A 15,700-nucleotide genomic window follows, 5' to 3' on the forward strand; every position below is an offset into this window, starting at 1 on the left:
GACAGCGTGTTAATTAATTCATCATGCTGGTTAATTGAAATGATGTATGGTAGTCATTTGTTTTCGTTGATCCTTGTGCTATTAACATTGTGTAGTTGTATGAATAATAACTGTGAGAACACTTCTGAAATAATTGGTTGTAATTAATCTGTCAGCAAACGGGGGAAATTATTGCCCTGCCAGTTATGACAAATACTGGTGTTGATATAATTATGTAATGATGAAACCCGTTCCTTATGAAGGCCTGTTTCTATACTTTTCCTTGCCATTAGGCCTTAGTGTGCAGTGAGTGTGTGTGTTTGTGTGTGTGTGTGTGTGTGTGTGACTGTGTCTATGTTTCGCTTGAGAAGATATGATAGTATCTGACTTGGGCACCCCTTTTCAGTAGTTTCTATGGAAACCATGTCAAGTGATTGCGGTCAAGGGTCAAACTGACCAATAGTGAGTAAATTACATTTCTCTGAACGAGCCACTGTGAGCTCCTATTGAAATCGAGCTCCAGCTCTCTGATGGATACATCTTGTCATTCATAGTTAAGAAAAAAAGTCGAAACAGGACACCACAGGGACTTGGCTTATTCAAAACTAAATGCTACCGAATTGACAACAAAATAAATAAATAGATAGAATAATAATAAATAAACATGTCCATGACTTCCATGTGTTCCTCATTACTTCCGGTACATACTAATTGGGTCTATATACAATAAACCCAACAAATTAACACCAGCCTCTTCACCACAACTAGCTGTTTATTTGAGCCACACTATACAAAAACCCTTACATAACAAAAACACAAGTTGCCACCTTTACAAACACCAGACCCGAAGGTCAGGCTGTTTGTCTAAACCAAATCCAGTGCAATCCCTCAACAGTCCAAATGCTGATGCGCACCTCCTTTCCGTTGTTCCTCCCCCAATTCCTGAGAGAGTATCCAGTTCTCTGGTGTCCAACCAAAATGAAAAGAGATAATAATAATAAAAAAAAAAATCAAACACTAGTGATGTATTGCTTCTTGTGCACCAGAAAATGAAGCAACTCGGAAAATGAAATCCATCGTAAATTGAACTGAATATACTGTAGCTTGAGCCTACACTGCAGAGGAGAAAATAAAACACATCTATGACAGAGGTCATAAATGACCATGGAACAATGATCTACAATGACCTGCCGTCACTATGAGGACTGATCGATACTAACTATTCATTTTTGAAATGATCTCCACATTGATCCAGGGATGAGGGCCAGTAAAGGCAGGGGCACCGTGGCCTTAATACAGTAATTATATCAAGGGATACAAGCTCATCCTCCCAAACAATAGAGCTTGTCAGCAGCATCAGGCATTGTGAAACCCAGCACAATGACCCCTGACCTCTGGGATTGGATGCTTTTTGTGACCTGCTGTACAACTCAAGAAAGGACCCAAATACGGAATTTGCTTCATGGAGCAGAGGTGAGAAACAATGATGTGGCTCCGATAAAATGATGTATCATCAGCTCTTTCGTTATTTGACCCCGTTATTGCGTAGACTTTAGCTCAGTCATAAGAGAGGGGCACTTACTCTTCATCCTTTCAGCCGCAGCCCTGTTCTTTTATCAACAGTTTGTTGGCACTGTGACAAAACTAACATAAAAACGTTGCTCATCATCCTCTGCTGTGTCCACATTTACATTGCACCGGGATCACATGGCAGCCATCATGCTGATATCAGAAATACATTAAAGTTACCTACTGGGTCTCCTTTGCAAACACATGTTCTCTGTTTTCAAATGTACAGAAGATAAATCCTGGATATGTTTACATAAAAATCTTACAGGGGAACATGCAGAATTGTGAACGCTTGGGAGTAATATGTGGAATCATCAAAATGATATTTGAGCCACCTGCTTTGGCTCAAGATGAATCACTTGCATACAAAATGATATGGGACAGGCCATCTGTCAGTGTCGCATAGCATTAATTTACTATTAGGAGCATATTTAAGCGTGACTTGAAAAAAAATTGAGCATTTTTATGAGACATTAACATGCTAATATGATGGACTATGCTAAATATCCAGTATTGTGTCCAATAAAAGAGAAAAAATAGTTGTTCTCTGTGTGTGTTTTTGCGACGAGAAGGGACAAAAATCTCGGTTTTGCTGTCTTTGCGGGGACCTTTTGCTTTTTTTTGCACAAGTTCAGAACTCCTTTTGAGGGTCAAGACTTGCTTTTACAATATAGGTTTGAATTGGATTTTAACCAGTCTGTCGTAATGGTTAATGTTAAACTAGGCTAGGACATGCATAATGTCAATGGGATGTCCCCACCACAACTGAGCCTCCCCGCCCCCCGAATTCAGGATGTTAATATAATATTGCAGTTACAATTAATATTAGCTATAAATTCAGTATTTTGGGGAAGGGACATTCAGGTACCTAAACAGCTGGACCTTTTCAAAGTGGAGCTATGAAAGAGGACTAATGTCCCCAGTTATCGTAATAGAATAATTGATCTGCTATTGAAGAGGCGTGTTCCTCTGAGCATCACTGAGACAGTCTGGCTCCAATCAGACAGGCATACGTTATCAAGCGGAGAAGTCAATTAAGAGAGAGAAAGAGAGAGAGAGGGATTGGGTTATAGGGGATTAAGATTCTGGGGGTGGAGGGGCTTGGCGGCCCCAAGATGACACTCGACTGGTTCTCACAGAAGGAAGTTGGTTTCAGAAATCAGGCTACAGACACTCAAGAATCAATATATGAGTGTTGGATGATGAAATATTCACAGTAAACTTTCCCTCAGCCTTGTCTCTCTGGTTCCAATCTACAATTGGAAGGGGTTTAATATCTGAGGCGAAGCTGTCCTGTTAGTGGACATTTTCTAAATAAATTGTAAGTTTGTTGCTAATTAAATACAGTGTAACCTTTCAAGTCAACCTCAGTCTTAAGTGGTCCTGTGATCCAGTTAGTAACCAAGTCTTAGTCGTATCTTACCAAAGTCTTTAAATAAATAACGATACATTAGAGAACATATAGAAAAGTGAAACGATTGAAATGAGCATCGTGAAATGCATTGTGAGACTTTTAAAATTAGCATTCACATCATGTCTGAAGGCTTAACACCATCCATTTCATTGCTTTGAGACTCACTCACGTGTCCATAACCAGCAAGACAATGGAAAGAGATTTGCGTTTTTAAGTCAGTTTAATTTCAGCTAAAAAATATTCATGTTTGTTGCACACTGTTGAGACAACAAAGTGTGATCTGCAAAACCTTAATAATAAGGCAGCCCTTTGTAAGCATTCGGATTTGAGTTGATCACGAGTTTGGAATCATGTGACCATTCATGGCAACTTCCAGGTTGTCACATTTTAATGTTTTTTTTAAAACCCTGAAAATAAAAATGACTACTTTTTGCATTAACGCGATAGTGTAATGCATTACACACACAAAAATAGTAATATTTTACTTGATACAAATGGGAGTTACGAAATTTATTACAATGTATTTTCAACCTGAAAGTGGTGGTGGGGGGGGTTCTCCCAAATTCGCCCAAAACACCCAAAGACCACCAGGCCCATTATTTTCAGTTCATTAGCGATAAAGAAAAGAAGAACGTAATAGATGCACTTTGGCCATGACCCCTAAAGAGCTGTCTACTTTGCCAAATAGCACCAGTAATTTGACAAAGCATTTAGAGCAATACCATAGTAGTAACGTGAAGTTAGCAAAAAAAAAACACACGGAGGATTCATAGTGGGGATAAAACAAAGCAGGCAAAATGGTCCTTCTCAGCTCAGGGATGCCACTTTGATCTCAAGAGGTTGGGAGGAGACTATTGACTGAGTATATCATACGTAGAGGATAAGTTGCCACTTTCCACAGTGGATTTTTCAAGAATTTCAAAGCTTGTCAGTGAGATCTCTATCGCAACTAGGAATAATGACAAGGTAAGCTAACACAAATTTTCACTGTACACTTTTTATTAATAACAGTCTGGTCAATGTGTATCAAGAACTCAGGTTAAAGAAAATAATGATGATTTAGGCAAGCTGCTAATTTGAGCCCTATCAAAACCATTTATTTTTGATACATCTGTCCCTAACCTAGCCAACTGAACTTGAATTTGTATATTAACATTGAAATTGAGGAATTCACTGTTTCTGCTTAAAGCAAAAACAATGCATTATTACTACGCTTTGAAGAAGCGTAGTAAAATACAAAAAAAAAACACTTTGTATTTTTTTTCTTCAAAGGTTTACAACATAATGCAGATTAAATTATTTGTACTGCTTTTAGACTCAAGCCAACTTCAAATGAATGTGAAATAAGCGTAATCAGCTGCAGTTAGAATGGCAAATCCATATTTCCAGTTATGTTGGTGAGAGCAATGTTGGGCAAGTTACTTCAAAATTGTAATGCATTATTGATTACGTATTACTGTCATTTCAAAGTAATTCATTACCTTTCAAAATTGCAGCATTTGAAATGTAATGCATTACACTACTATTGCATTACTTTTCTATTACTCTCACCACCATAACTGGAAATATTGATTTGCCATTCCAAATATAGCCCATTACGGTCATTACACATCCAGTGAAAGGTTGGTCTAAGCATAAAACCAGTACAAATCATGTCATCTGTAGTGTATTATAAAGCTTTAAAAATAAGATACTTTTTTTTTTAATCCCCTTATTTTTTTAGCTTCACAGCATAGTGATGCATTGTTTATGCTCTAGGCAGAAACAGTGGATTCCTCAATTTCAACGTTAATATTCGAATTCAAGTTCAGTTGGCTAGGTTAGGGTCATGTTTTGGTAGGGCTAACATTGGCCGCTAGCCAACGTCATTGTTATTGTGTTTAACGTACTCTTTAAATAATTTTTGTATGCTTCATCTCAAATCACATTGACCACAACTATTTATAGACTGTTATAAATAGCAATTGTACAGTGAAAATTAGATTTAGCTTTTCTTGTCATTCTTACGGGTCGCGACAGGATCTTGCTGACAAGGTTTGGAGATGCTGGTGAATCCACTGTGGAAAACAGCAGCATATCCTCTATGTACAGCAGTCTCCGCCACAAATCTCTTAACCTCTAGTGGTTGAAGGGGCATCCCTCAGTGAGAGTGCGTAATCTTTTGCATGTTTTCTTTTTGCTAACTTTTTGTTACTATGGCATCGCTCTAGTGGTTTATCAATTTCCATCGCAAAGTGCACCTAAATTGTATATTCTTCTTTATCGCTCATTAAATGAAAGTACAGTGGACCCTGGTTTACGTCGTCCCCGCCTTAGGTTTTTTTTTTTTCCACTTTGTGACGTGGACTGCAACGTTTTTTCGTCCCCTCTTTACGACATTTTTTTTCGCCTTTCAACATAAAAAAACAACTCTTCTCAAACATATCGGTCAGTGTGCGCATGTGACTGCGAGGCGCACCGCGGTTATGCGTCACTACACACATCACTGTTTATGTCACTACAATGCTGGTCTGCCATTGGTTGGTGTAATGACTCCCTAAGATACTGTTCTGCTATTGGTCGGCATCACGTGTCAAGATGGTGGCATGCTAAATTTTTTATCCAGTTTCAGTGCTCACAATATTATATTTATTGTGCATTTTAGTGCTTAATTTGAACTTTAATATGTTAGTCATGGATCCCAAGATTGCTAGTGAAGTTAAATAACTAAAATGTATATTAAATATAAGTAGCACTTACTATACTATTTTATGAGCAATATTTAATATGTATAATATATACAATTTTGATGTTTTTACCTGGCATTTTATATGCATTAGCTAATTAACATTGGTTTCTATTGCCCGCCATATGATGATTTCGCCTTACGACCCCGACTGCGGAACGGATTAATTTTGTATAGCGGGGGTCCACTGTAATGGGCGCATGTCCATTTGTGTAAGTATACAAAATATTCAGCTTGTCGTCTGCTGCTGCCTCATTCATCTCTGCCTTAGTAGATACTAAGAGGAAGGAAATATTTTACTTTTCTCCTCTGAACTCATGGGGGTTTTGGCGAATTGGGCATATAATCCCCACCACTTTCAGGCTAGAAATGCATTTTAATTCATTGCGTTACTCTCATTTTTAATGAGTACAATATTACTATTTTTTTGTATGCAATATATTACACTACTGCGTAACAGCAAAAGGTAATGTATTACATTAATTACATTACTTTTGTAATGCATTACCCCCAACACTGGATGAGAGTAATATAAAAGTAATGTAATAGTAGTATATTGTCTTACATTTAAAATACAGTAATATTGTAATTACAGTAACTAATTATTTTGAAATGACTATTAAATAATGCATTGCAGTTTAGGTATCTTGCCCAACACTGGCTATGATAAAGACTTATTGTATGTTGCCTTCATTCAAAAGCTTTAAGGGATTCTTTCTTTTCTGGGTGGGGGGCTTCAGAAAGATTTGCTTTTGTCTTTTGTCTTTCAACATTTAGGCTAACCCTACCCCTGTGGCCTAACCCTCTAACTTTAATCAGAACATTCGTGAAAGCCATCATGAAATCTGGACACCAGCAAAAGTTTGTAATCCAATCAATTCAAAGTTTCAATGTATACCACTGTAAGGACAGTTGATCTTTAAACAATCCACATACGTCTTTCCTTTTTTTTAAAGATGCGTATTGGGTTTTCCTAACTAATTGCCTTCAGTGCAAACACGATGGGGTGCAACACTGACATCCTATATGTTAACCCCTTACAATGGCACAGACTAATAAATCATCTGGGATATCATTGAATACTTTTCATAAATTACAGTTTGTGTAACACATCAAACCTCCATGTAAGATTCCCTGGGAATATTACACTTCTCCCTCTCACTGGAGTGAATAGTTTTGCAACAGTGATCATTTTCACAAAGTGAATTTAAAAATATTGAAAGTACACACTGAAGAATGAGCCACCATTTTTACTTAATTGCCTCATTCAGTGTGACAATGGGAGGTCACTGGACTATGGCGCACCTGCAATTCACCGCAAGACAAACTGAGGATATATCTATTATGTAAGCCACACGGAGGTCGTCGACCTCCGACAAGCAGAGGTCCAGATATATAGAGCTTGTGTGCAATTTAATCTTCACACAAAATAAAAGAAGTAGGATGAACAAGGAGGCAGCTCCACAAAAGAGCCAGAAAGAATCAATGGTTGCGTTAGATGTGTCATGTCGCTGAAGGAACCTGGACATTTTCTTCTCAAGCCACTCAATACCATCACACTATGTCTGATTTGGCGCACTCCTCTGACACATGTATTAATGGTATTTTGGTTCGGCACTGTAGATGCTGAAAAGCGATTGTGCAGAAGCAGCTGTGTCTCTCTTAGTCCCCCGTTCTCTCGCCTTCATACTTTTACACTGTCTCTTTTTCTTGACTCCTTCATCCTTTTTCATCTGCCCCCGCCGACACACACAAACACGCACAAGACACACTTTCTCTATTCTCCATCCATTCGTTGAGTCATTACTGGTCAGTGTCAGCACTTGAAAACTGTTGTGCTTGCTGTGCCGGTGTCATCACAAGGAGAATTAACCATTTTCCCTGCATCTGATTGCAAGAAGCCAGCCTCATTCCACCACTCCCGCACTCCACTGAGGTCCACTGACAGAGAAAGAATACCATGCTCTATTAAAAATGATTTCAAGTATGATTCAGCAGCAAATGTTTCGGTTAGACACCTTTAGATGGAATGCCATTCATTTCCTCAGACCAAAGTTTTTAAGTAGACTTCCTATTGCCCAATTTGTTTTATCCATGTGACAATTTAGTCTGGGATATTTTTGTAAAGGACTCACTCAAGTAAGCAGGAAATATTTTCCCGTTGAGCAGTGTCACAGGTAGTATTGTTGTCGAATTGAGGTCTTTTTTTTTTCTTTTTTCAACAACTTTCAATTCTTCAAGACAAATCTGAGATGTCATGATAATTCCTGTTTGAACTTTTTGTCTGCCATTCTTCTTGGACTTTTGGAATAGACTTTGAGCCAGTCATAAAATCACTGAGTACAGCGGTAAAGGCATGTTTGTTGATATGTTATGACAAAGGAGCTTACTATTAATACCAGTGTGGCACAGTTAAATCACATGCAATCAGTCCTGCTGCAAGTTCTGGTGTGGTCAGTCAAAGGTGCACAAAGCCATCCATAGATTCCAGCAGATGTGTCTTGATATGAAGGGATGGCACGCAAAACTATACATGGACCACCTCAGAGAAACACATCTTACTATGTAAGATGATAAATCTAATTCCTTGCAGAGAACAATAAATCATAATCACAGGGGATTACATCTAAAATCTTGTATTTAGGCCTCCGGTGGAAGTAATCTGTTTTCTGATCTGCCTGGTACACTTCTTGATACATTTGATATTACATGCGTCATATAATACAAATCTTGTTTTTTACGCATTCATTACTTACCAGAAGATTATAAGATTTGCTGTGATTTGATCTGCCCCCCTATGGTTTGTAGGTGACCTCAAAGTCTGAATCAGAACTTGGGCCCGGTTAATAATAACTATTAGCACTGCAACCTAGATCTTCTTAATGACTTTGTAATAAATGCAGTGTTCTGGAGTGTGACAAAAAAAGAAAGAAAAAAAGACTCGAACACAAGGGTCTCTCAGTTAATGTATCATCATCTGAGTGTGTTTGGTTCAGAGTTATTAGTGTATTTCACTTCGTTGCATGACCTCCTATTCCTGCTCAGATCATGAATCCTATTCATTACCCAGTCCTTCTGGAGTGCCCGCCTTTATAATATTACTCAATTTATATTCTGAAGCAAGCTCCTGGGAGAGCGATCAGCGCTCCGAAACAGCGACCCCACCCCCCTCCCATAACCCAATCACAATATTTAAAGGGCAGCAAAGAGCTTTTTAATGCACGTCGTAGATAACCATTTAAAGTGGATTGCTTTGGTTTAATATGACCTTAACAGGCCAGCAGTCACATGTGAAGAATGAATAAGCTAATAGGAGAGACGACAAGGGGGAAGAATGAAATCAAAAAGCAGAATATGGGAAATTTGTTTCAATGCAAGCCGGCCTCTTGACGGCTACTGAGAGGAGCATGATGGAGACTCACAAGCGTGTGAATGAAACAGGACAGGCGATGAATGAAGCTCCTGCTTGTATTTCTCTTTTCCCTTTTTCCCAAAGTATGAACTGCTTTATCATGATAAAAGACAAGACTGGTATAAATGACACATTTAAGTTGTCCCCTCAAAGACAATCCTTTCTCAGCCTGGATAAAAGCAGCTTGGATCTTGGTTTTCTCTGTTTATTACAGGCTCAGAGACAATAAAGTGGACGAATAAGGTAGCCAATTCGCATTTTAATTCAGAAGACTGTCATATAATGAGGAAACCACTCATTTTAGCAGTGTTACTACCTTTCATGTTACAGTAATATGGCCTACATCTAATTTTTGAAATAATAAAGATGTTATTTGTATTGGTCAGTTCAAGTTGAATATTTAAGACTATTAGCCAGAGGTGGGCAACTTACATTTTCTTCACAAGTCCGACATTCCTCATGCCCTGCCCCTTATTGTCGGTCCTTCACTTTTTTTAAGCCAGACGAAATTGTAATCGTCAGTCCGTCTGTGTAATTTTGCCCAATCTTCTGCCACCAGTAGAGGGCGGCATTTGAGTTTGTTTTGGTTTTTTTTTTCTATCTTATCATTCATCAAGCTGGTCTACTTTTTGTCTGCCCTCAAACAGTGACCGCCTTGCAGCGGAAATGCATCGGAGAATGCTCTTATCAGCAAGAAATCTGGAAACCAGCACTAGGAAAAGGAGTAACTACAAATAAATCTCCGGTAAAGTCAGCTGTGTTACAGCTGTGAATGACAAGTAATGAATGAACCAATGTATTTACTCAACTTAACTCTCTCATGTTTAGTGGTGCTGCAATTGTCGCATTGGCTGCAGACTGATTGCAGTTTGCCCTATAAAGATGCATCAATATAGCAGATAAACATCCAAGTCAGTTAAATTATATTTCAGTAAGCAGAAAGGGGTGTTGCGGGCTGACAGACATATGACAGACATCTGATCTAATGTCTATCCTGATGATAACGACGACCAATGAAAATTGCAATTCTGACTTGTAATTTGCTGTTTTTTGGAGCATTCCTGTCATTTGTTGGTCCGTCAGCAAAACGGCGTCCTTCGATGACAGATAGTTCGTCAGTGCTGACAAAGAGCCTTCCTCTGCTATTAAGACCACACATAAAAAGTGTGTGTGTGTGCGTAGGTGTGTGTGCGTGTGTGTGTGTGTGTGTGTGGGGGGGGGGGGGGGTCTGAGTGATTAAGCTCTGGTTGCTGAGTCACATGCAGCCTAACATCTGGTATGTTTCCAGGACTCCTCGTCAGGAAAACTACCACTGTTGCGTCAAACCTGTTCTTAGTTATTACCTTTTATATTTTCACCACCTGTTGGGGGATTTTGCTTTGTAACTTGAAATATAAAGACCTTTATTCTGCTTCCTCTATGTCGGTTCCAATTCCGGGTAAAAACGATGCTCCTCACAGCACAATACTGACCCTTGGAAGCCAATGGAAGCCAATAACACCAGAAGAAGCGTCATCCATCCATTCATTTTCTCGTCTGCTTATCCTCACTAAGTGTTCGGCAATGCTGGAGCCTATCCCACCTGTTTTTGAGCAGCAAGCATCATACACCCTGACATGATCATTTCCTTGATCTGGAAACAGCTTGTCATATTATGAATGCACTTTTAAAAGTTTGTATGATTTCTTATGAGATTTTTATGAGGTGAAGAAATCAGCATTTTCATAAGATCAATAAATAACAAAATAAACCATTTTAATTGAAGAAAAAAAAAGAACAATAACGCAAAATGTTATGCAAAATTCATTCTCGACGTGACAAGGGAATGCAATATTCTGTATGGTATTCAGTATTTTTAACCATTCACATAAAGATGCATTTATCAGGAAGGAGTTAATCACACATGATTCAAATGCAGGAGATATTCTCTCAAGGTTCTGGACTATCGCCTGTGTTATTGTTCACTGGAGGAGGACATTTATGCATGCGTGATGTCAGTACAGTGTAAATTGAAGCAGATCATCTATCTCTAGATGCCCTTGACATCTGGGACATAAATAACCAAATGCATCATTTTATCTTAAATCTGGTTGAAGATAAGGTTTTCACAGAATGAAAAAGTGTCGTGCTTTCCGCCTCTTTCATTAGAATAAAGCACATGGACCAATCTAATTTGACATGCATCCGCACTGTCAAGCTGGGAAATTTACTGTAAGGATATGTGTAATATCACAGGGGGAAAAAGGATGCAGATGCTTCACAAAACAATCTCAATGATTGAGTATTTTGCTCTGAGAAGCCAATTGGATGCTGAATAAATGACCATGGTGATTAGACAAAAACGTTCATAAAAGCCATTTGCATGCCTCTGATTAATGTGTCACTATAGATTCCATTGTCAGTCTCTGGTCAAAACTTGTGATTGAGAATTTAGTGCTTTGTCAATTTCATTCTGTCTTCAAGATTTTAATTAGTAAATGAAGCTCTCTTATGGACAGATGATAGATACGCTCCCCTTAGGGAGTGAATAAGTGTCAAGAGCTTTATGCGTATGTAAGCATAAGAACATGTTGATGATATATAACCGTTATCTGCCAAATGAAACACAATCATTACATTAATGTTTTAGAATGCAATAAAGATGGAAGGGTCACTCCAGTTAACCATTATTAAATCCTAATTGGACATATTACATACTGGAAACTTGTCAAAATGAAGCCATTGCGCTTCAGTGATTGTGCAGGCAAAATATGCATACACATACTGGAATTACATGTTGTCATTTTACATTTTGAATAGATTATTTTGTGAAACATGTTTTTTTTTTATTTACCTACAGTGCTTAACATATGTATTGTAACACTTGAACCTAAAACACAGAGACTATTTAGCAGTAAAACCTTAAAGCATCTTTGAGTTCTTTTGAAAAGCGCTCTACAAATTATAAAAATTACTTTCGTTATTATTATTTAGGTGAGTTCTCAACAAGCTCTCATTTATGTCTCAGTTTATCAGCACATTTGTTTGTCCTGGTGTTTCTTGTGTCATCAATTTGGTCATAATTAGTTGTCTGTTTATCTTTCCTTTCTTTGCAAAGGTTTCTTTGTAAAGGAATGCACAATTATTTTGTCCAGCAATTTCCTATGATATATTTGTTTACTGTAGTGGGTGTTTTCTGACCTTGAGAAAATAGTTTCAATTTAACTGACAATCACCCATAAGGATTGACCTCTATACCTGGATATGTGGTATATATTGGATATCTACCCGTGGATACTGGACCCCTATCAATATTGATATCACTATATTTTATGTAGTTCTTTTTTAACAAAATATATTGTACACACTACTTATACACTGTAATAGCTGATCTTAAAATTTACAACCAAGCGCTGTAAAATGATGATGAAGACATTTCATTACAAAACATTGAAACAGAACTAGATTTCCATTTTTTTTTTGTAAATAATTTCTAACTTTTCACAAATAGATATTTTGAAGAATTGAAGGGCTCATGTTTCTGTGCAGATTTTATAGCTTTAATACACATTTTGAAACTGTTTATTTGGTTAAAACTAATGGGGGAAAACTGTTAAAATAACTAAATTATGATATTTCTGTAAAAAAAAAATACACTCATAATAAACAAATTGAGTAAGTTTATTTGAATATCAAGTGCAGTTGGGATGAAGTGCTTCTAAAAAGGGAAGAAATTGACAACAGTACCAACTAGTTTTCAACATTGAGAATCATTTTGAGGCTGTAGCACCATTTAAATTTGTGGCTTACCTGCCCGATAATTCGGCATGAATTACATTGGAATATGTTTCCACATGCTATTGTACGTGAACATTTTGCTCCATTCCTTTGGGGAATGACTCAAACAAAAACAGTTTTTATTGAGGGTGATGTTAGTGTTAACACCAATTTAACATAAATGCATTATATGCAGATATAAATGATGGGGATAATATTGCCAATGTTCGAACCAGTCAAATGTCCTTTTAAACACAGAACCTGTTGAGGCTACAGAACCATGAACAAGACATTGTGCAAGTATGTCTTTGACTTTTATGTAAATGTGGGGCTGCGGCTGTGGATTAACCATATTAAACCAGCAGACTCATTTGAATGTTTTTTCATTCATTACATTACATTATAACACATTACAAATGGATTTGAACTTATTTGAAAAAACAAGTGTTCGAACACATTTTAAAATGTTCACACTGAGTCTGTAAATATGTTCAAAACCATTTGCCAATTCGTTAGCATACCATATATGTACTTTTATGAGTACAACACTTGCAAGGAAGTAAGAAGTCTCAAAGGGTATATTTTATAATATTAAAGGTTCCATTTTGTAACCTTGACTCAGTGCATTTGAAAATATGTTGTATCCATCCATCCGTCTTCTATAGTCGCTTAACCTCACAAGGGTTGCAGGCCTGCTGGTGCCTATCCCAGCTCTCTTCGAGTAGCATGCAGGGGACACCCTGAACTGGTTGCCAGCAAATCACAGGGCACACAGAGAAAAACAAGCATTCACACTCATAATCACACCGAAGGACAATTTGGAGTATCCAACACACCTATCACGCATGTTTTGGGGATTGTAGGAGGACACCGGAGTGTCCGTACAACACCCACGTGTGCACGGGGAGAATATGTACCACAACTCTACACAGGAGGGCCATATGATAATATTCAAATGTATTTGAAACATGTTTGAATTAGTTTTTAAGCAGGTTTGAACCTTTATGAACCATGTTTAAAATCATTTTAAAACACTTTTGAATGAGTTTGTACATGTTTCACTTTATTTTAAAACTTTATTCAATGTGTTTTCAAACTCGTCCGAGCATATTACAAACCGTTTGAACAAGTTTAATTCAGATTTGAAAATATAATTAAACAGCTTGCAAGGAGCTTTGAAAATAAATCAAATATGTTCAAATGAGATTGTGGCTTAGCTTGAATGAGTTTGTAAAAACTTTTGAATCTATTTGAAATGTTGAGCAAACTTTGCAATAATTTTGTAATTACATTCATTGATATTTTTGAATGAGTTGTCAATTATTCAAATGTATTTGAAACATGTTGTAATATTTCATATATGAATGATTTGTAGACATGTAAGAATGTATTTGAAAACTCACTTGAATGAGTTTACACGTGTTGAAACATATTTGTAAATGTATTTGAGCGTATTTGAAAACACATCCTGCATATCGCTGCTGATGGACCGTAAACTTGATTTTGAAAATAGTTTCACACATCTAAACTAGTGGTCCATCAACATGTGAGTGTCATTTCAGCAGGTTATTGATCTAATTGTTGTCTAAAGTGTTAGAAAAAAAAGGCTTACTCTCTTTGAAAATGTAACATTAACAATTGAACAAGCATTGTGTGTTTTGGGGTTCCTTAAAAGTGATGATTGCTGAGTTACAAGAATTGAGCTCGATACAAGCCGTTATGCTAGGAAGCACCTATGACATGGTTATGCTACAAAAATGTTATTCTAGTTTACAAAAACGAATGAAAAAATTCAAATTGACCAAAAAAAAAGGAAAATAAATGTGTTTTTCCAAAACTGTCATCAATCAGAAACTACATATGACATTTACCACCAAGTGAAAATTAACTCTACAAATAGCAAAAATGCAATTTGGTTTCGGCTTTGTCAAACATTTTTATATTTGAGCTTTTAGGATGATTTTAAATATATGTGATTTCCATTGTTGTTCCTTTTCGGAAGACACAGGGGAGATAGCCGTCATCCAGGGATTGTTTTTTTCCTAAAAAAGTGATTACCAGCCATTCTATTGTTTTGAGTTGGAAGTAAGCATTAATTCTTTTCAAGGTCCTTAAAATGTAATAATGCCTTAAATGTGAACACATTGTGAAAACATTTAAAGACAATCTGCCTTCTTTTTTTTTTTTTCAATATTGGTCAGCGACCTCATCCTTGTTGTTATCAACAAATGTTTTTTCAAAAAAATGTCTCCTACATTAAGAATACATTGCTTCAGTTTTGATGAAAAAGCAATTACATTACTATATCTATACAAAAGGGCTACATGGGAGGCTGAAATAGTGACGAATAGGAGTAAAAGTCTGTGAAACGCCTCCGTTCACACTTTCCGAGATTAGCGTCATTTGTATCAGTTTAGCAGCAGAGGGGCCAAACCGCATGATGAAGGAGAACGGCGCTGGCCTCCCGCACAAACTGAAGACAACTGTAATGATGAAGAGAAAGTGAGAGGATGCAAACTTGTGTTTGTCATGAAGGCATTCAAGGGAGCGCGGATGGAATAGACGACTCGGGGGGCAAGGGTGGATCTAAAGCAAAAGAAAGGGGAATGTTACATTTCTCTGGTCATGCTGAAATAATGCCCACAGGCCCAAGTTATTAACCTCTTTAAAACCCACAGAGCAGAGTAACGCAAGCCTCCAGTCAGACGTCGGTGTGGTCAAGGGACAGATAACAGAGATAATAGAAGTGCACTTGGAGGAACAATACACTGGTGTATCCAGGGAGGGGGGAGAGCACAAGTGAGAAAACAAGTCCAAATAAAAAGAGAATAATCCCAGGCACAAA

Source organism: Hippichthys cyanospilos, chromosome 3 (assembly GCF_059441005.1).
Source record: "Hippichthys cyanospilos isolate Australia breed blue-spotted pipefish chromosome 3, RoL_Hcya_1.0, whole genome shotgun sequence".
NCBI classification, from domain to species: Eukaryota; Metazoa; Chordata; class Actinopteri; order Syngnathiformes; family Syngnathidae; genus Hippichthys; species Hippichthys cyanospilos.